At 47.6% G+C, this 22,445-nt stretch overlaps 1 protein-coding gene across 3 annotated transcripts in view; it reads left to right on the top strand.

Moving 5' to 3' along the window:
• The window catches only part of LOC138564428 (zinc finger protein 135-like), a 121,431-nt gene that overhangs the window by 31,144 nt on the left and 67,842 nt on the right, over window positions 1-22,445 (top strand). For all 3 annotated transcript variants that reach the window (XR_011300398.1, XR_011300392.1, XM_069642909.1), the window contains exon 2: window positions 279-339. The gene's annotated coding sequence lies outside the window, so the exon portion shown is untranslated. The remainder of the gene's footprint in view (window positions 1-278; window positions 340-22,445) is intronic.

Here is a 22,445-nt window from a genome sequence, read left to right as displayed (position 1 = left end):
TTTGCAAGTGCAGCAGGGCATTAACTAAGTAATCAAACGAGGTCATGTATTATGAGAAGTGTAAAATGTAATGTGCATTTTCCATTTCTTTGCCAAACTATTGTAGTGACGTTGGGTTTATGCAAATAGCAGTTGTACAAGATCTCATAAAATACAGAAACATTAAGTCTTGCAGAAAACAGTTCTAAAATGTCCCAAACATCCAGTCCAATATTAAGTGAGCGCCTCTAGGGTGCTACTACTGTAGTAAGTAATTGTGATGTCTTTTCTGTTTTTAGGAATGAAAAGCTATGCTGGAGAGTTCCTGGAGTATCCAGCGTGAGGCAGGACTCTGACCAGGTGCGTGCTCTGAATACCGTAGAATGAAGCGGAGGGCACACTGTTGCCATGGCTATTTACAAACCAGCGCCACAGCCGACTGCTGCTGCCCGCGAGTTTGCAAACTTGGGCAGGAGTGCATGGCATTGAAGTCAATGTAGGGCTGGATCCATGCTTCCCTCCGCTTTTGCACCTTTGGTCAGTTTTTACACCCTTTTACCTTTAGGGACGCCTCCACTGGCTCCGCATTTTGCCTCTTGATCCTAGTTTGTACACATGTGCCATCCAAGTACCACTGGCCCTAAGCAAAGTGATAACTCTGGGCACTGCTGCAAGATAACTGAAGAAGTCTGGGGATTTGGTGGGCCGCTGAACCATGACACTTCCACCAGTGACGCCAAGTCCGTACCTTGCCCTTCCCTAATCTCATACTCCATTGTGGCTGAGTGATGAGGCCAGGGATAAATGTTTCAATTTGCAAGCTACTATATGTTCATAAAAAGTCACCAGCCACCTCAATTCTTAACATACACACAGTGCACCATTTGTTTCTCACAAGGAATCTATTATCACAAGCCACTGGCTAGTGGCAAGTTCAAATGTTGAGGTCAGATGATATTAAATTAGCAGACAGTGCGGGGGGAGCAACAAATCGGGTTGCTTGGATCACGTGCTGAATCCCACGATCCAAGCCTGCGTTCCGAGCAGCATAAAGGCTGTTTGCCCTGCTCTTTCATTTCCCCCCTACCCGTACCCACCCTCCCCCTTAAGTGCCCCGTACCTCCCACCTCCACGTACCTGATAGCTGCAGTGGTGGCGGCAACCCCGCTGCGCTGCCGCCTCCACTCCGTGTTCCTTCTGACCGCCATGAAATGGAAGATGTTTTTTTTTTTTTCCTTGGAGACCCTCCTTTCAGTTCTGAGGCAGCCATTTTGAAACAGTCTTTGAAGGAAGGGACGGGATGCCGTAAGGCGTCCTGTTTATCCAAAACAAATAGCTATCCAAAGACATAGTTATCAGCACTCCGGGTAACCGGATTGGCAACCCGGGATGCTAATAGCACTAATCACCCATTCCACAGGTGATTATTGCTATTAGGTTACTGTTCCAGCCCGTGGAATGGGTGATTATTGCTATATTGTTAGAAATATTCTTCTACTCTCCATACTCTTGTGGACTTGTTCACTCGCTTTCTGCACATCTTTAGAATGAGTCCTTTTGTGTGATGTGAAGTCGTCTTGTATAGTGCACATTCTGGCGCCCTTATTGCATGTGTCTTTAAAGGGATAGAGTGGGAGACTGATGAAAATCCTGCAGCGTTGATGCATGAAGTAGGTCCGAAGTCCTGGGTGGTAGAATGATTCTAAATCGCCAGTGGTGTAGATGTTTGGGTGTGCATTTCATCCGGAAGAGCCCAAGTCGAATCCAATGATAAGCATAGCCGCAAGACCTTCTTAGCTGCTGATGTGAGGGCTGGTGGCCTTGGTACATTAATGTAGTGTTTTGTATATGGAAGATGTTCATAAGCACGGGTTGGCTGTATGAACAGTGTCCCATGGTTTCAAAAGGAGCTGTATGTCAGTAAGGGCATAGGAGTGTGGTGTGGGCTAGCATAGAATCCCACCCTCAATCTTTCAAGGTTTTCAAAAATCTGTTCTCCTCAAGTGTCTTGTTCAGCTGTCATGGCAATTGTGTTGAGCTGTTGTTCATCAGAATTTCAGGGTTGTTACAATCTGGTTCCATTTAATGGATTGACCCCTCTGCCCCCCAACTTATTCACTAAGGTGCTGTGCATGGTGAAGTGACCAGAGAGGGTCTCTTCTGTGGCTCGCAGTAAGTCCAAAGTCTAGCTCTACAGCGTCACAATATAAATAAGATGGATGGGATAGAAAAAGAGTGGGCAGAGATAGAAAGAAAAGCAGAGGAAGGTGTAGGGACTTGAAAAAACAAATATTAAGATTTAGGAGTTTTTCCAGGTGCATCATCAGTATAAATCCATGATGCCTCGGTCACTCCTCCATGTTGCCTTCCAGACACTGGTGACTCCTGGCAACTTTTCCATGGTAGCATTTAGTCTGAGACGGCCTGTGACCTGAAGCTAACGGCAGTGCGTGGGAGTACCGTGTGCTGTACCAGGGGTCTGGAGAGATACTGCGTCAGTGAAACGAGGGGGTGTGAGCCCCGGAGAAATAGCGAGGAGATGCCAGCCTGTACCCAGCCAGCTGCGACGGAATGATGGTGGCTGCAGAGAGGCTCAGCGGAACGAGGTGGACACTGCGTAGATGCAGCCCGGGGAGAGGAGGAGCCGGAGCAGCAGCGGCAACCCAGGCGAAGAGGCTGCACTGCTGAGGAGGTAGGAGGGAGCCCGCAAGTGTGGGGAGGCCCTTTGGTGGAGAGCGGAGAAGAGGAGGCAGAGAAAAGCCCTAGAGCAAGAGGGAAAAAAGCAGAAGGGGCGCCACAGAGAAACAACGGTGTGGCAGGCTCCCCCACCTCCCCCTGGTCCCTCAGCAGCAACGAAGAGGACGAACGGCACTGCATGGCCCTCCCTGCCCCCTATGTACAGCCCCCTCACCCCTCTGGGAGACAGTGAGGGAGTGTGCTGGGGGAGAGGTGAAACCTGGGGAAACGGCACAAAGGCACAGAGAGGACCCGGCCCCCTGGAGGTGATACATAGAGTGACTGTAATTCCTCCAAAGCACCGGGCATGGTTACCAAGGGAAGAGGTGCTTAACAACCAGCAGCAGAGGGGATACGTCTCCAGAGACAGCAGCAGGCGGCCAGAGCAAGCATAAACGGCGCAGGAATCGGTGCCACCAGTTGAAGCCTGGGCAGGAACAACGAGCTCGAACAGAAGACGCGATGACCCTCGGAGGAGAGGGGGCAACCAGTGATGGCACAGGGAAAGGAAGTGCTAAAGGGGAGAGCCTGTAGTGGACCAGAGCGTTAGGGGGATAGGTGAAGGTTGCCAGAGGAAGTGCACCCGGCGGCTCATCCCTCCCAGCCCCCCCCCACTTCCCCTGACCCGGTGGCAGGGCTCCAGCTACTGAAAACGTGGTGAGGGGCCAGAGGTGCACAGAAATGCAGAGAGGAGATGTGGGAAGGAGCGGAATCTGCCGAGACAAATAGTGGGGTGCCCACACCTCACTCAAAAGCCAGCACCCAGAGCAACGGAGAATACTGAGAAGGTGAATGCTGGAGTGGCTGGAACAACCCCATACCCCCCACAGGGTTTCAGTGTCCACAGGATAAATAGGACGTGCAGGACAAACAGGTGGGGAGAGGAAAATACCCAGGAAGGGGGGAAGAAAAGAGAGGAATCAAAAGAGAACAAAGGAGTCCCCTGGGTCGGTAGCAAAGAAAAGATGGACGAAGTGACGCCACAATCGGGGAAGGACGGAGGAACGGCGAGGGAGGCCCCCAAGGTGAAAAGGATAATGGAGGTGGACATGTCCCTCTTCTCGACAAAGAAGGACTCTGGACATATCTTGGCCGAAATCTAGGCCATCAGAGGAGACATACAGGCCTCGTTGATCGAACTCAATAGCAGGATAACAACGGTGGAGAGTAAGGTAGAAGGCCTAGAACACAACCAGCCAAATGTGGACATGGTGGAAATGAGACTGGGCGCTAGATTAACAGAGCTGGAGCTTCGAGAAGAGGAACTGATGCTGAAAATGGATGACTTAGAAAATGCAGAGAAATGTAATAACATAAGGATACTAGGCCTGAAGGACATGGCAAAAGAAACCCTGAGGCAAGTGGAGCTATTTGATGCGGAAGGGAGAAAACTAGTGCAACTTGAAAGGGCGCATAGAGGAGGTAGACCGGTCCCCGCTCCATAGTGGCAACATTTCTGAGTTAAAAGGACAGAACTGAGGTACTGAACAGAGCGAAGCAAAAAATGGAACTGGACTTTGAAGGCTCCAAGGTCATAATCTATCAAGACTTGTCCAACCTCACGCTCTACAGGCGCAGAGACTGCAGGGCCCTCACAAAGTGGCTACAGGAGGCATTAGGTATAGATGGGGCTACCCATTCTCACTACAATTCGAAGTAGAGGCGGAAGATTACCGCATAACCTCGGCGGAGGAAGCAGAGCAAGCCCTATGTCATCTCACTGCAGTTATGGAGGATGTCCCGAGGTGCCGACCTCAATTCGGGAGAAACCAAGATCTGCGCCAGGCCCGCACAGGAGGAGAAGAGGACAAACGGGCAGGAAATACATGAGACTGGACGGACTGTCGCCACATAAGACATCCTCAACACTGGAGCAGCCGACGGAAAATAACTCGAGGGAGATGAATATGTGACGGCTGGAGAAATAACCATGGGACTAGGTGGAAAGAAAAGATATGAAGATGGATCGCTGGAGGGAGGCAAATGTCTTTGCTCCAAAGTGGCCCTCTGTGGGACATAGGGCGTCTCAACGATACTTACTGAACACAATAGGTTAATGTTACATACAGTTATAAAGTTGACAGTGTTGGGTGTCTTGACCCACGTTCAAGTTATTATGCTGCAACATTTGGTGCTGTGGACCAAGATGGCCGAAAAGCCCACATTTGCGCCAGAATCCAGGAAAACTGTGCAGTTTTGCGCACACCAAAATGGTCGCCTGACCTACCACCCACCAGTGCGAGCGTGATGGGCCAGAAGCGCCATGAGTGAAACGTGGTGCCAAAGGAAAAACAGCAGTGCCTGTTAGCTCAAAAAAGTGCTTTGAAATCACCTTTGTTTCTCTGAAATGCAAGCTAAAAATGCCTATTTTAAACATTGCAAGATATTCAAAAATTTCACTGAACACCAGCAGACATTTGGCAGAATGTAGTCTTGGGTGCATACAAAATCTGGAAAGAAGAAGCAATGTTTATAACAAAACTGGCTGAGCTGTGGATGTCAGCAGCTGAAGTGAAATTGGACTTAAAGCCACTAAAATCGAAATGTTTAAAATAAATGAGTGACCTACTTTGAGTGTCACATAGGTTGCAACTGTTTAAATGTCATAGTTTTGAACTTAGAATCAGCGTTCTAGCTGCATGTGTAAAAATTGTAAATTCGATTTGAATGAAGAAAAACTGGGAACAAAAGTGACATTTGGCTGAAGCCTGGCTTGAAGAGATTGAATTCTGCCCGGCAACTACCCCCGACAGGAGTTGAAACTTGCCCAGCATTCGCAGGCCTGGCTGTCTTCTGCTGTTCCCACCAAAAGGAGATTACACCTCTCTGATTGAATCAGGGGAGGAGCACCTGGGAGCAGGGAAACAGAACATTGAGCTTTCCTTGGCTCAGGCAAATGTTAAATTAGGGGGGTCGTAAATGACTTCCTCTTGGGAGAAACTGGGAGGAGCAGTGCCTCTGTGAGCAACCTGAGCTGGAGGAAGTGGATAAACCAGAAATTCCACCATGTGCTTTGGGAAACCACACCCCTCTAGGCCAGAGCATAATTCTAAAAAAAAGGTGGATAATTCATAGTACGGACTTGTCAAAATTATATAATTAATATCATTATTCTTGTGATTTTTCTGTGCACATTTTAAGTGGTGTTAGGACTCTGTGGTATGTTCTGGGGGGTAGTAGCGGAAAATAAGGCATTACTCCGAATGTCTGTATGTTAAAAATCTGACACTTTATCATCTGATGCCCATATTCCTTGTGCATTTTTGTGTAAATTCTGGAAAAGTTTAGAGGTTGTGTTCTTGATGAAAAGGGCGGAATTCTGTCATAAGTGGACACAACATCTTACAAAGACAGGGATCGGATGGTTTGGTGCTACAGAAAATATGTTACCTGGACATATAATATTAGAAAAATGGTATATAGATAAATATGTATTTGGATCAAAAATAGATTTGTGTGCACATTGACAAGGGGAGTGTTCTTTCTGTATGCCATAACATGAATGCCTGATGACACTCCATTCCTTCTCCCAATCAAGGGAGAGAGGAGAGTTTGGCCAATGATAAGTTGTGAGGGGCAGGCTTAGTTATGCCCACGCACACACCCATTTTCAAAACACATAAAAAGAGACTGCTTTGGACAGGCAGGACTCGCTTTCCATTTTCTTGCAAAGCATTTTGCCCGACGACTTCAAGATCCAGAACTCAACTCCAGATATATCCAGAACCAAGCCAGAACTTAAAGCAGAGAGCCCTAACCCAAACAGCTGAACTCTTCTCAGCGGGCCTCAGCATCCAGCAAACCTAACCAAACTATTCAACAGCCGGGCAAGCTGTTTGATTCTGGCCTAGAACCCTGTGCCAGTACCCAGAAAGCAGTGCTGTATCCAGAATCCACTTGATCCGGACCAGCAGAACCAGATACCCAGACCAGACCGCAGTGCCGCTAGCAGACCCAGACCAGATCGCTGTGAGCAGAACCGGTACTAAAGACCGTCCATGGCGAGGGAACTGCAGCCAACCTGACCAGATCTTGACGGCCTATTTCAAATTTATAGTGTGAGTACTCGGCTAGAACTGTGCCAGAACCAATCTCTTAGTCTAAAACTGATTCAAACCATTTTAACCTGTCCAGAACTGCATCATAGAATCATGTGTCCCTTCTCCGATTTTAAACCTGTAAAAGTGTAATTTTGCCATTTTTAATCATTATTTAATTTCTGAAAAACTACCTTCACAATATCGTCCGTATCTTTGGAACCGCGAGTGCTAGGAACGAGATTTAACTTTAATTTTAAAGCTAAGATTCTAAGCTTTCTAACAAGCCTAAACCTGACTTTATAGTTCTTCCGTAATCGCGCTCGACGCACTCGGAAATAGTGCCGCGATTGCGATTTGGCTCAAATTTCTTCACTTGTCAAAATAGCCGCTTTTGCTTGAACTGCTAAAATTCATTTTCAACCTACTAATCCCTCATTGAGTATTGCCAGTGTGACTTGAACTAATCTTAAATAGCTATCACCTACCCTGAACCTCCTACAGGGAATTAAAATCATTTTTAGCATATTTTTTCCCTTCTTTGCATACCACATTTAAAGGTACTTTTGCCTGTGTTCAAAACCATCCCTGTTTCTCTAAACTTGCTAGGGGGAAACTGAAATTCGTATTGTATTGTGATTGTATTCCTGAAAACTGTGTGCTTTACTTCCATCTCCTTATATTGCATAGGGGGGGGTGAATTGCCACAAGGGGAAAAGTGAACATATTATCTCTTGTGAAACCCTATCAGTTTATTTTTGTACTGCATTCTTTCCATCATTGTTTTTCCTTGAACCCATTAAAGCATTCTCATTTACCTTTTCCTTCCTATACCAACTCCTCAGTAATTAAATAAGCGTACAATTGTAATATTATACATTGTTGATCACTGTCATATTCTTAAGTGTGATATCAAATATTAATTTATTATTTGTATTTGTTTATTTATAAAGCGCAGCCAGGCCCGGGGGCATAAGGGCGCGTAAGGTAGAGCTGGTTACAGGGGAGCAGTTAAACAGAGTTACGTTACAGTTACAGGAAGGTTACAGTTACATAAATGTGTAATCAAAACAATACAGTCAGCCAAGTTCCATAATAGTTACAGGTAGGAACTGGCATAATAAGCAAGTGCATATGCAGAGATATTAATTCCAAGTGATTGACCAATGTCCATTAGGCTAAGGTTAGGCTGTCAGGAGTCCGTGTTATGGAGCCAACACTTCGTGCTATGTTTGAACCGGTTAAATGAAGGTTCTGCACGTAGATGTGGGGGGATGGTGTTCCATAGTTTGGATGCTTGTACCGGGAAGCTAGCTCCACCTGAGTTGTGGAGTTTAAATCTCGGTATGGTCAAGGTGTTAGTTTGGGCTGCTCTAAGAGGTCTCAAGGCGGAGTGTGGTGTGAAATGGTTAGTGAGGTATGCTGGAGCAAGGTTAGCCCTAACTTTGTGTGTGAGGGCAAGCGTTTTCAGGGATATTCTATGCTTGACAGGGGGCCAGCGTAGGTTACGTCTGGTCTCAGATATGTGTGCTTTTTTGGGGATGTTTAAGGGCAGCTCTGATTGCATTGTTTTGGACTACTTGTAATTTATTAATATTTTTGTGGCTAGTGCCCAAGTAGAGGGCGTTGCAGAAGTCTATTTTGGAGAGGACTAGTGCTCTCGCGAGAGTGATACAGTTGGGTGCGGAGATGAATGGTCTGCATGCAGTGATAAGCTTGCAAGTGTAAGCAGCTGATGACGCTACTGCGTTAGTTTGTTTAGAGAGGGATAAGGTAGCATCGATGTAAATACCAAGAGTTTTAGTGTTATTAGAGACTGAGATGAGATTGCCATCTATGGTAAAGGCTTTGAATGAAGGATTGAGATTTTTAAGTTTGGCATGAGTGCCCAAGATGATCAGCTCGGTTTTATCGTCATTGAGACACAAGCCATGGTGTGCCATCCATGCTTGTATAACGGAGTAGATTTCATTGAGGGTCATGCTGTCTATTTCGTAGTCACCCGTGATAGGAAAGAGTATCTGGGTTTCGTCCGCATAGTTGGTATACGTAACACCCAGATAGTCTAAGATATCGAAGAGGGGTTTTGTGAATATATTATAAAGTGTCGGGGACACGCATGAGCCTTGCGGGACACCACAAGGTACTGGGGCCGGCTCGGCGGCATCTATTTTATCTAATAAGGCTTTCTGGATGTTGCTACACCATAGTGCGTCAGTAATACATTTGTCAGTCGGGGTAATAGGGTATTCTAATTCTTTGAGTATTTTGAAAAGTTCTTTAGTATTGGATTCCGCTTGTGTAATCCTTTTGTTATAGGAGTCTTTTTTGGCAAGGAGTATGGCTTCTTTGTAGCTAGAGGATACTAGGGTTAGTTCAGATTTGTTGGGAGCTGTAGGGTGTTTTTTCCAAAGTGCCTCAGCGGTTCTTTTGGCTTTACGTAGTTCTCTTAACTGTGGCGTGAACCATGTGTTAAGGTGACGCTGTGGTTTCGGTTTCCGCAGTTTTAGCAGGACAATGGAATCCAGAGCTTTAAGTATAGCCTGGTTGTAAGTGTCCACTAGAGCTGTAGGGTCTGCATCTGAATCAATATTATTCAATATGGGGAGTAGTATAGGTAGGAGTTTGTCGGGAGTAATGTCTTTCTTGTTTCTCGTGCGGATGGCAGGGGCGATGATAGGCGCCAAATGAGTAGTGTTAGCTTTGATAGCAAAGGTTAATTTGTGATGGTCTGACCAAATGCATGGGTCATTAGATAGGAGGTCAATAGAGCAATTGATGTGTGAGAGCCAGTCTAGAGTTCTACCTTTGATATGGGTGGATGTCATGATCTCTGCTTCCAAAAGGTCAGGGTTTTCCCAACTCCCTTGGAAGCAGATCCATAACCCAGGTTCCGAGTGCCAACCAGTCCCAATTGGGACCTTTTGGACCCAGTCCTGGCGCCAGTGGCACCAGGCTCATAAATATGCCCAGTCCCAGCGCTGGAAGCGCCGGGCTCATAATGCTTGGGTGGACTTACCTTCAGCAGACCATGCTGCGTACTTGCCTGCCAGTTGAGCCTCTGATCCTCTTCTGTTTGGAACTACTTTTCCTGTTGGGTGGGGCTGGAGCCACTCCCTAGATTCAGAACACTGGAACTCTTCTGGAAGGCAGGAACTCTTTTCTTACCAGGAACTCTTTTCTTACTTAGGCGTGGCTGTGGAAGGAGACACCTAAGCACTACAGGAGGCTATTTAAACCACACCCGGTGGATGAATCTTGCTTTGCGTTATTCTGCAACCTCTGCAGCAGAACGCTCATCGTGTCTTCTGCATCCGGTCCTGGGCCTAAGGAAAAAGGCTTACCATCCTGAATCCAGTCTTCAGCAACACCTATAAAGACAAGAAAGAACAGGTTAGCATTCCGGCATCTGAAAGGCAAAGGCTTACCATCCTGAATCCAGTCTTCAGCAACACCTATAAAGACAAGAAAGAACAGGTTAGCATTCCGGCATCTGAAAGGCAAAGGCTTACCTACTCTTCGTGCGCTCCGGAGGTCTTCACACTGCATTCCGGCATCTGAAAGACAAAAGTTTACCAACTCTTCGCACGCTCCGGAGGCCTTCGGCGCTGCATCCCGCATCTGAAAGACAAAACAAGGTGCATTTAAAGACATTGGGGAACTTTAATACTCACGTGCCATTACTCCTTTCCACATCTAATCCAGTGGGTATTCCGGCACCCTGCAGCCGCTCCGAACTCGTACCTGCAAAATAAAAAGATAGTTAGAGCGCATAGTGAAGCAGGCAACAAGCGCTTACTTACGTGCTTCCAGGCGCTTCTATTCATCACACGGGCTCCATCTTCAACTCACTTCAGCCCGTCATCCGCCATCGCCGGAACCCTGCAAAACAAGAGACATCATTACTAAAGACTTTAAAGACATTTGAATGACTCGAAACTTACCGTTCGTGCAGTAAACGACGGACAGCAGTCCTCTGAAGTCAAGAGGCCTGCGCTACCTATCCAGTGAAGAAACTGGTTACAGCACCCTGCCCCGAGGCAGATGGAGAGCTCGGCATTCACTTACCTAAGGTGAGAGCGTTAACCTTTGGGGGTCTACAGGAGAGGAGAAGAGGAAAGAGATAGGGACACCCCAATAAACCCAGTTCATTAACCCCTTATTTTCTATCTGCAGACATCTTACTCTACACGTCAGGCATACAGTGCACAGAGGTCCAGCCCAAAGAGCCAACCGGGTGCTACACATCACCTTTGAAGATACGGTAGTCGCCCAGTCAAGACCGGCGCCTCTGCGAGAATCAGGTGAGCGTTACAGAACGCAAAGCCTACCGCAAAACTCTCGCCCAGGCGCTATGGAAACCTCGGATACTGACCCCCTAGCCCGGTTACTTGGGGAACTAAGGGCAGAAGTGCATGCAGCTCGTCAGGAAACGAATGCTCTAAGAAGGGAACTAATTATTTCCAAGGAGAGAACAGACAATCTTGCTAGACAAGTGCTACAGTCACAAGCCGGACAGACCCCGTTACCCGCATCAGGGGCAAATCTTCCTTCAACATCCTCTATGAATCCAGTGCAGATCAACCTACCTGGGAATGTACCTCTGGCTCCGCCCGAACGATTTTCTGGTGACCCAAAGAGGTTTGCAGTATTTATCAATCAGTGCCGGTTGCACTTCTTATGCCGGCCAGCAGCCTTTCCAACTGATCAAACAAAAGTAGCTTTTGTACTTTCGTACCTTAGTGGCAATGCGGCAGACTGGTCGATCCCTCTAGTTAATCAAGATGATCCGGTTCTCCATGATTTTCAAGCCTTTCAGCTTAGTATGGAAAAACTGTTCGCAAGACATTCACAGGGGCAGGCCTTGGACAATGAGCTTCTTTCGTTGCGACAGGGTAATCAAGACCTTTTGGCTTATATTGCATCTTTCAATAGACTAATAGTGGAAACTCAATGGCCTGAGGACAAAAGGATTACGCTGTTTTATAGAGGTCTACGTGGAGAGCTCAAAGACGTTTTAGCCCAAGTAGTGAATCCCCCACAAGACTGTTCGGATTATATAGACTTGGTCGTTCAAATAGATCACAGGCTGCAGAACAGGAAGGCCGATCGTTCCAAGTTTGATGCTCGAGTATTTTCCAAACCGCCAACTCCTTCCAAAGGAGTAGACTCCGGGGAACCCATGCAAATAGGGGGTCTGAAAGGTCCTCTAACACAAAGGGAGCGGGAAAGGAGGAAACAGTTGCAATTATGCCTATATTGCGGAAACTCAGGGCACTTTCTTCGAGACTGTCCGGTGAAACCTGCCAAGAAGGCAGTAGGAGCTGCAGTTACCAAAGTTACAAACTCTGAGCAGGGAAACGACCTCGCCCGACAAGAATAGAGGTCCTCTTGCCGAGCGTGAAAACCAGTTCCGTGACCTCGCATTTCGTGATACCTATGGTCCTCATTAGCCCTGATAATCCGGATCGATTACATGCAATTGAAGCTTACGTCGACAGCGGTGCCATCGGCAATTATGTGGATCATGAAATGGTTTTGAGGATGAATCTAACTCTTTGTCCCAAGGCTGTAAAGGACGTCATTACTACGGTGGATGGTACGGAGATAGCTTCCGGGCCAGTAACGCATACCACTCAAGAGGTGACGCTAGTAAGTCAAGATGGACACCATGAGAAGATCGTGTTCGATGTGATCAAGGCCCCTCAGTTTCAGATTATTCTAGGAATACCTTGGTTAGAGAAACACAATCCTCTGATCGATTGGCGAGCAAGAACGGTCCAGTTTCCAGAATGTGTCTCTACTTGTCACCCTCCACCTGGTGTTGCACTGGCCGCAATTTCTTCAGAGACTCCCCAGTTACCTCCCGAATACCTAGAATACCAAGATGTTTTCCGGAAGGATCAGGCTAACTCTCTACCTCCTCATAGGTCTTATGACTGCCAGATAGACCTGATACCTGGATCTACTCCTCCTTGTAGTAGAATTTATGCCCTCACCGAGCCTGAGAACCTTCACCTTCGACAATACCTGGATCAATACCTGGCAAATGGGTTTATTCGTCCTTCCAAGTCCCCTGCTTTTTCAGCTTTGTTCTTCGTTCCAAAAAAGGAAGGAGACCTTAGAACTTGTATCGATTATCGCTCCCTGAACCAGATCACCGTTAAGAATAGATATCCGTTACCTTTGATCCCTGAACTCCTGGACCAAGTCAGAAAAGCATGCATATATACAAAGCTGGATCTTAGAGGAGCTTACCACTTGGTACGAGTAAAAGAGGGCGATGAATGGAAGACGGCCTTCCGCACCAAGTATGGGCTATTTGAATATCAGGTCATGCCCTTCGGACTTTGCAATGCCCCGGCCGCCTTTCAATATTTTATGAACGATGTCCTCAGAGAGCTCATAGATGTATGTGTTGTTGTTTACATTGACGACATCCTCGTTTATTCTTCATCGGAATCTGAACATCGGAAACACGTGAAAATGGTCCTCGAAAGATTGCGTCAACACAAACTTTTCGCTAAGTTGGAAAAATGTGTTTTCAACGTGACTGAAGTTGAATTCTTGGGATTCATATTATCACCTGGCGGAGTGCGTATGGATTCAAAGAAGGTCGATGCAGTTCTCAAATGGCCATCACCATCCTCCGTAAAAGGTGTGCAAAGCATGTTAGGCTTCGCTAACTTTTACCGCAGGTTTATCCCCGAATTCTCTCGAATAGTCCAGCCCATCACTGCCTTGTTAAAGAAAAACAAACGTTTTGAATGGTCTACCGAGGCGGAACAAGCTTTCCAGGATTTGAAGACTAAATTTATCTCTGCACCAATCTTAAAACACCCTCGCCCCGAACTCCCCTACATCGTGGAAACTGATGCTTCAAGCCTTGCCATGGGGGCAGTTCTATCACAAAAGGACCCGGTAACCAATCAGTTGCATCCTGTGGCATTTTGGTCCCGCAAATTCTCGCCTCCTGAAATCAATTACACGATTACTGACAAGGAACTTCTGGCTATCAAGTCTGCCTTTAAGGCTTGGCGGCATTATCTGCTGGGGGCCCGACACACCGTTACTGTGATTACGGATCACCGAAACCTGCAATATTTGAAGACCGCAAAAGCCCAATCCTCTAGACAACTCCGTTGGGCATTATTCTTTGCCGAGCTTGACTTCATAATTACCTATCGACCTGGTACAAAGAACGGTAAAGCCGATGCCCTTTCTCGGATGGGAGTGGAAGAACACTTGGTCAACCCTAAACCTGTACCAATCATTCCCGAACAAAGAATTCTGGGTGTAATCGCCACAGAATCCATAGAGGAAGTTAAGGATAAAGCCAGGCAACTTGTAACTCCAGCAGACATACAGAATTGGCATCTGCAGGGAAAGGACTTTGCAGTAAAGGACAACTTATTGTATTTCCAAGAACGATTATACCTACCCAGCACAGATTTACAGAAAAAAGTAATCTCTTGTTATCACGACTCTTTAATGGAAGGTCATCCCGGTATAGCCAAGACCTCAGAAAAGATCAAGCGCTACTTCTGGTGGCCGTCTTGGAAAAAAGATATCAGAGACTTTATAATGTCCTGTGGAGTATGCGCCCAAAACAAGAGTCAAAAGGAAAGACCAGCAGGCCTCTTACGCCCTATTGACATCCCACCTCGCCCTTGGCATACGCTTTCTATGGACTTCATCACCGATCTACCTCCATGCTCCGGATACAATACGATTCTAGTAATCGTGGACTTATTCTCCAAGATGGCGCATTTCATTCCGCTCAAAGGCTTGCCAACAGCAGCAACTCTGGCCCGAGAATTTCTCGAAAACATCATCCGACTGCACGGTTTTCCTTCGGTTCTAATTTCGGATCGAGGTAGTCAATTTATTTCTCATTTTTGGCGAAGTTGCTGTCGGTCGGCTCAAATTGATGTGAGACTATCGACCAGTCGCCACCCTCAGACCGACGGACAAACCGAGAGGACCAATCAAACTCTGGAACAGTATTTACGCTGCATGCTGCAACAAACTGAAAAAACTTGGAAAGATATCCTTTGGATAGCCGAGTATGCCTACAATAACTCTGTCCATTCGGGAACTGGGAAAACCCCGTTTTTTCTTTTGTACGGCAGTCACCCTCGAACCTCGGAGTTGGATCCCCTCCAAGATCTTGAAACACCAGCAGTAGACTACCTGCATTCTACAATCACCCAAGCCTTTAAGGAAGCTGTTTCTCACCTTCAAAGGGCTAAAGAACAATACAAGAAAGGAGCAGATCAACATCGGAAGGAAGCCCCTCACTATCAAGTAGGGGATCAAGTCTGGTTATCCACCAAATATCTATCTCTAAAAGGGCCACGCACATTCAACCCAAGATACCTTGGTCCCTATTCCATCACTACCATAGTGAACCCAGTAGCGGTCAAGTTGGACTTGCCCCCGCACATGAAGATACATCCGGTCTTCCACGTCTCTCTATTAAAACCCGTGCAACCTCAAACCCGACTAACCAAATCTCCAAAACCTATCCTAGTGGATGGAGAACTCGAGTTTGAAGTCAAAAGCATTCTGGACTCCAAGATCTCCAAATCTAAACTATTCTACCTAATTGACTGGAAAGGCTACGGCCCCCAAGAGAGATCCTGGGAACCTGCTGAATATGTCCACGCTCCTCGCCTAATCAAAAGATTTCACCGAACATTTCCTGACAAGCCAAAACCCCCGGAGAAGCCCGGTTTGGGAGGGGCCTTGAGGGGGGGGTACTGTCATGATCTCTGCTTCCAAAAGGTCAGGGTTTTCCCAACTCCCTTGGAAGCAGATCCATAACCCAGGTTCCGAGTGCCAACCAGTCCCAATTGGGACCTTTTGGACCCAGTCCTGGCGCCAGTGGCACCAGGCTCATAAATATGCCCAGTCCCAGCGCTGGAAGCGCCGGGCTCCTAATGCTTGGGTGGACTTACCTTCAGCAGACCATGCTGCTTACTTGCCTGCCAGTTGAGCCTCTGATCCTCTTCTGTTTGGAACTACTTTTCCTGTTGGGTGGGGCTGGAGCCACTCCCTAGATTCAGAACACTGGAACTCTTCTGGAAGGCAGGAACTCTTTTCTTACCAGGAACTCTTTTCTTACTTAGGCGTGGCTGTGGAAGGAGACACCTAAGCACTACAGGAGGCTATTTAAACCACACCCGGTGGATGAATCTTGCTTTGCGTTATTCTGCAACCTCTGCAGCAGAACGCTCATCGTGTCTTCTGCATCCGGTCCTGGGCCTAAGGAAAAAGGCTTACCATCCTGAATCCAGTCTTCAGCAACACCTATAAAGACAAGAAAGAACAGGTTAGCATTCCGGCATCTGAAAGGCAAAGGCTTACCATCCTGAATCCAGTCTTCAGCAACACCTATAAAGACAAGAAAGAACAGGTTAGCATTCCGGCATCTGAAAGGCAAAGGCTTACCTACTCTTCGTGCGCTCCGGAGGTCTTCACACTGCATTCCGGCATCTGAAAGACAAAAGTTTACCAACTCTTCGCACGCTCCGGAGGCCTTCGGCGCTGCATCCCGCATCTGAAAGACAAAACAAGGTGCGTTTAAAGACATTGGGGAACTTTAATACTCACGTGCCATTACTCCTTTCCACATCTAATCCAGTGGGTATTCCGGCACCCTGCAGCCGCTCCGAACTCGTACCTGCAAAATAAAAAGATAGTTAGAGCGCATAGTGAAGCAGGCAACAAGCGCTTACTTACGTGCTTCCAGGCGCTTCTATTCATCACACGGGCTCCATCTTCAACTCACTTCAGCCCGTCATCCGCCATCGCCGGAACCCTGCAAAACAAGAGACATCATTACTAAAGACTTTAAAGACATTTGAATGACTCGAAACTTACCGTTCGTGCAGTAAACGACGGACAGCAGTCCTCTGAAGTCAAGAGGCCTGCGCTACCTATCCAGTGAAGAAACTGGTTACAGCACCCTGCCCCGAGGCAGATGGAGAGCTCGGCATTCACTTACCTAAGGTGAGAGCGTTAACCTTTGGGGGTCTACAGGAGAGGAGAAGAGGAAAGAGATAGGGACACCCCAAAAAACCCAGTTCATTAACCCCATATTTTCTATCTGCAGACATCTTACTCTACACGTCAGGCATACAGTGCACAGAGGTCCAGCCCAAAGAGCCAACCGGGTGCTACACATCACCTTTGAAGATACGGTAGTCGCCCAGTCAAGACCGGCGCCTCTGCGAGAATCAGGTGAGCGTTACAGTGGATTCGTGGATGATGTGCGTGTGACCCAAATCAGATAATGAGTTGGCTAAGTCAAGGGCGTTAGTGTCTTTAGGATCGTTGAAACCGAGGTTAAAGTCCCCAAGTAGGATGGTTTGCGAGTTAGGTTTGGTGTTTATGGATATAAGTGATGCAGTGTCCTCTGTGAAAGAGGAGATGGGTCCTGGTGGTCGATAAATGAGGTGCACGGTGGCCGTGTGGTTAGGTGAGAGGGGTAGCTTAATTGACAAAGATTCGGCAGATGGGATTTGCGCATCTTGGATGATTTTGATGTCGAAGGTATTTCTGTATATGAAGGCAAGTCCGCCTCCCTTTGTTTGAGTGGTGTTTCTGTCAGATCTTATAATGGCATAATCATTAGGTATGGCGAGGGCCAGAGATGGGCCGGATGCGGCATTAAGCCAGGTTTCAGTGACTGCGAGGACATCAAGGTTTTCATAGGTTATAAAGTCAGCAATGTCGAGAGCATGGGCAGGAAGAGACCTGGCATTCACTAGTGCTGCTTTGATGAGTTTATCTTTTTTGAGATTTTTTTCAAATGTTGACGGTGGATTATGGGCTAGATTATTGACGTTAAAGGGGGAGCAGCGTGATTATGGGCAAAATGCGAGTGTTTCATGGTGCGGGCCCTTAGTCTGGAGTTCCTGCTTAAGATACTAGTGTATTGAGCGTACGGGGAGGTAGGAGGACTGGTTCCGATGTTCACACTAGTATTTCTCTTCAGTGTGCTAGGGTGGAACGAGCATGGGTGGGTGTGTGGGTTTTCTAGTTCTAGAGTTCAGTCTAGAATTTCTGATGGTGATCGTACAGGGTTGGTTAGGTATTGGTTTGGAGGCAAAGTGGCGTATCCAGAGTGCTGGATCATCCAAGTATGGATTTGCAGGTGTCATGGTGCTAGGCCTCAGGGAGGAGGTGGTGGGTGTCATACCTAATCTAGTGGAAGTGTATTGTTTAGAGTGTAGGTTGGGCTGACTAGACCAATAACTACTGTAAGTATACAGTAGGTGGATGAGCGTTGATAGGTACCAATACATGATGTTTAAGTGATACTGGTACACAGGGTGACGGGGGTGGTCTATTAGCGAACAGAGGCACAACATAAATTTATTGAATTTGATCGAGGAATAGCTATGCAGGGCATCATAACAAACAACGTGGTCTGTAGGCGACCAAGTGACCAAGGCAACAACTGTAAATGTGGTCTGATAGGCGACCAAGAGGCACAACACAATGGTAAATGTGGTCTGATATGCGACCAAGAGGCACAACACAATTGTAAATGTGGTCTGATAGGCGACCAAAGGGGCACAACAACTCTAAATGTGGTCTAGTAGGCGACCAAGAGGCACATCACAATGGTAAATGTGGTCTGATAGGCAGCCAAAGGCACAACACAATTGTAAATGTGGTCTGATAGGCGACCAAAGGGGCACAACAACTGTAAATGTGGTCTAGTAGGCGACCAAGAGGCACAACACAATGGTAAATGTGGTCTGATAGGCGACCAAAAGGCACAACACAATTGTAAATGTGGTCTGATTGGCGACCAAAAGGCACAACACAATTGTAAATGTGGTCTGATAGGCGACCAAGAGGCACAACACAATAGTCAAAGTGGTCTGTAAGCGACCAAAAGGTACAACATAGACCTTAAATGCGTGGATTAGTGATATGTGGATTGTCCAATGTTATAAGACATCCGACCATCATGGTCCAAGGGCGGCATCAGTGAGTGTTTGCTAAGAACAGATGCGTAGGCAGCAACGGTGTTGAGCACGCTGCACGAGGTGGGTGCACATCATGTGATTAGACACGAGCTAGGAACACCCTAGGAACAAGTTTGCGTCTGGCTAAGATCCAACATGTGATAGGAGGATGTGCCATACGGGTGTAATATACAGTAAACACAGACACAAGTGGGGCTTCGTATGAGTGCAGGAACAAGGGCACAAATGTTACCAGAGTGTTCACGTAGCTCTAGCCAGTCAAAGCCTGCTTGGCGATGGGCGGCACGTGTGCATTGTCCTGAAAGCAGCAAAGGTTCCTCCAAGGTTGCACTATGAGGAGCGAAGCAGTGTCCCGCGCCGTGCCGCTAGGTGCGGACAGGGTGCAGACAGGAAGGGCCTTGTGCTGCGTGGGCCTTAGGCGTGGTGGGCCGGCTTCCGCCTCCGGCTCACCTCCTGGCTTATGAGTTCGACGGAGGGAGGTTGCTAAGCAACCATGGTAAACAAAATGTCTTATAAAAGTGTGATATATAGACGAGGCACTGACTTAGTGGTATTGCTGAATTGAAGTCACTTGACAGATTGGGGGCTCAAGCCGGGGTTTCTGGATTAGATCTATCACTTGTGCAGATTAATACAGTGTGCCTACTGACAGGATACATAAATCCTGTTGGATCACCACGCCGTGTTACACTGTAAAAACACCCCTCAAAGGAACGCTCTAAGGAAACGGTCTGTTTTGCAAAATAAAATACAAACTTCTGTAAGTCAGGAAGGAAATCAATTTCCAGAATGACGACCTTGGTAGATCTCAAAATAGCCAGAGAACACCTCTTACATAAGCTATTTGTGAGAGGTGAGTGGGCTCATCAGGACCAGGTGGTCTGGTTGCAGGCAATCGCACCCCAGAACACTGAAACAGGGTCAGACATATGGAGAGATCAGGGTCCATTACATGTGGCCCTGAGTGAACTATATATGGCCCCAAAAGCAAAAGATGAGCACGACAAGATTGTCAGGATAGCGGCATATTTATATATGGGAGCCATACAGGACAAATGTGCTGAAGGCCAAGATCTGGCAAATAGGCAACTGATGGCATTAGAGAAGGCCCATTCTGACCTGGTATCTTCTGAGCAGAGGCTTCAGAGGAGCCAGGAGTCAGAAAATGATAGTAGGCAGTATATCATTAAAATAAAAGAGGATATGGGTATCCTGCAACAGGAAAAGTCTGAAGAGGATACCAGATTTCTGGCCTTGCAGAAGAAGTACCAAGAAGGTTTGGACTCCCTACTGCAGAGCCAGAAAAAGCTGGAGCAACAGATAGATTTCAACAGGGCATGCACAAAGCAGGTAGCCATCCTGCAAAGCCAATTGGATAGAGAAAAAGAGGAGAGCAATAAACTGATTCTGAAAGACCTGGATACCCAGACAGAATTTGAGGAAGAGCGCCAGAAAGCTGGTGCCTTTCAAAGGCAGAGGGATGACCTGGCGGCACAGATGCAGGCTCTTATTCAGGAAAGGGACGCCTTAGGCCAGGAAGTCTGCCAATTAAAAGAAAAAATTGAAGAAAATCACCTGGCCCTCCAGGGGCTGGGTGACCTCCAAAAAGAGCACCAGAGCTTGTTCGAGCACACCAGGAGGGTGGAAGATGCTCTGGCAAGAAAGGAACGGGCCAGTAGGGATGGGACTCAGGAGGTAACCCTCCTGCAGCAAAGACTGGCCCAGTATTCCAGGACCAACCAGGAGGCACAGAGAGAATGAGGCTCTCTGTCAGCACAATGATAGGCTCCAGCAACAGGTAGCCATGCAGGAGAAATTGATAGTCTAGTAAGGCCTTAACTGAGAAACTGAAAGCACAGACTCTTGCATGGCAACAGGGAGCAGGGGCTGATAGAGATGAGGTTTGCTGGGAAAGGGAAACACCTGAGCATTATCTCAGGAGCCCTAGTACCAGAGGCCTTCATCTCTCCCAGTCCCTGGACTCTGCCACCCCCATGTCCCCTGGCGCACATGAGCACAGGGCCACAGGGATGGCAGATTACTATCCAGCCAAAAGTATGGGGCTCATAGGCCAGTACCACCCAGGAATGGATTGGCGGACATCCGGGTATGGGCACCCAAGTACAGTGCAATTTAGTGGGGAACCCCAGGAGAGTAGGCCCACTAAGGGCATCCTAAAAACCTCTGCCCAGTCAGGTCAGTGGGGGGGTACCCATCAAATCCTGGCAGCAAGGAGGGATCTGAAGACTCCTCTGAGCGGCCCAGGACACAGGAGACTAGGTCCCCATATTCTGCCAGCCATTCCCAGGCTTGCAGAATCTGGGAAACCCTGGAAGATCAGACGGGCACCTCTGGGAGCAGTGCTTCTGAGTCAGAGGATGAATGGACCAGGGTTACCCGAACCAAAATGGCTAATAAGGCAAAAAGGGCCTTGCTTAAGGACCCCTTAAAACAGATTAAGGCAATAAGGAGTGTCATCACTCCTTATCACAAGAACGCCAAGTATTCTGTTTGGGAACACTTGGAGCTTTACGAGCAAATGATGGAGACTTTTCATTTGAAGGACAGCAGTAGCTGCATTCAGTATGTCAAATGGACGTTCTCCCCAGAATACTCCAGTTTCTTTGCAGGGCTGGAGGACCAAAACCATTCAAGATGGTTCACATATAGGGCGGCCATCTTGAAACATTTTTCTGTTCACAGAAATCTCCAAGAGGCCCGCAAGGCAGCCTACAATTTGCAATGTGGGGAGGATCAGGCCCCACAAGAATTTGTGCTGCAATTGAAGCGTGCTTTTGCACAGACTACAAAAAGGGTGCGCATGGACAGTAAAGAATTTGTTAATACGTTTTTCCATGCCTTACCCAAATACATAACGACCCAGCTAGTGAGAGATTTTCACGAGAAAAGATCTTTAGACTGGGTCATTGAGCAAGCCACCCGCATCTATGAGGTTCAGAAACCGATGGAAAATAAAAATAACGCCCAGAAAAGCCCCAAATCAACCAGCACACCTGCTGCTGTCAAGGTGGCAGAGGTAAAGGTTGCCCCCATTTTAGATTTGGAGATGGGGGGCCTAAAAACCTGCCTGCGCCGAATAATTCAAAGCCCAGAAGGCCCTCGGGCCAGTCACAGACACAGAGTCAAGGAGGTAGTCCCACAAATGGGGTCCCTCACTCCCCTGATTATGTAAGTCCCCGCTACAAGGAAAACCGACCCATCCTGGGTTATGTGTGGACTCCTCCAGCCCAAGGGGGGGGGGGGAATCCAGCCAAGCACCTGACCCAGGGAACTTCCCTCCTAACTTCCCACAGGAGGGCAGAAATTCCCCAAACCCTGGGCAGAACTTTTTCCCCAGGTATCCACCCAACTTCCAGCCCCAAAATCATCATCCTTCTTTCGCCAATTCCCTGAGCCCAGACCACCTAATCCGGGAGAGGGGAGGTCAAGGGTGGAGGGGTACCCAAATCTTCCCAACCCAGGGTACTACCAGAGAAGGGATAGCTACCCTTCCCGGGATCAGCCCTGGGAAGAAAATAGAACCCCGTATCAGCCTGAGCGGGTTTCCCAACTTCAGCGCCAGGTCCAAAATATGGCACATATGGGTCGCGTGCTAAGGGCTCAGCAGAACCCTCAGATGGGCATGCCGGCACAGAATGCAACAAACCTTGGGCCTGGTGCTCCAGAA

Source organism: Ambystoma mexicanum, chromosome 1p (genome assembly GCF_040938575.1).
Source record: "Ambystoma mexicanum isolate Mex_15411 chromosome 1p, UKY_AmexF1_1, whole genome shotgun sequence".
NCBI lineage: Eukaryota > Metazoa > Chordata > Amphibia > Caudata > Ambystomatidae > Ambystoma > Ambystoma mexicanum.
This window is presented reverse-complemented; position numbering and strand designations above follow the sequence as displayed.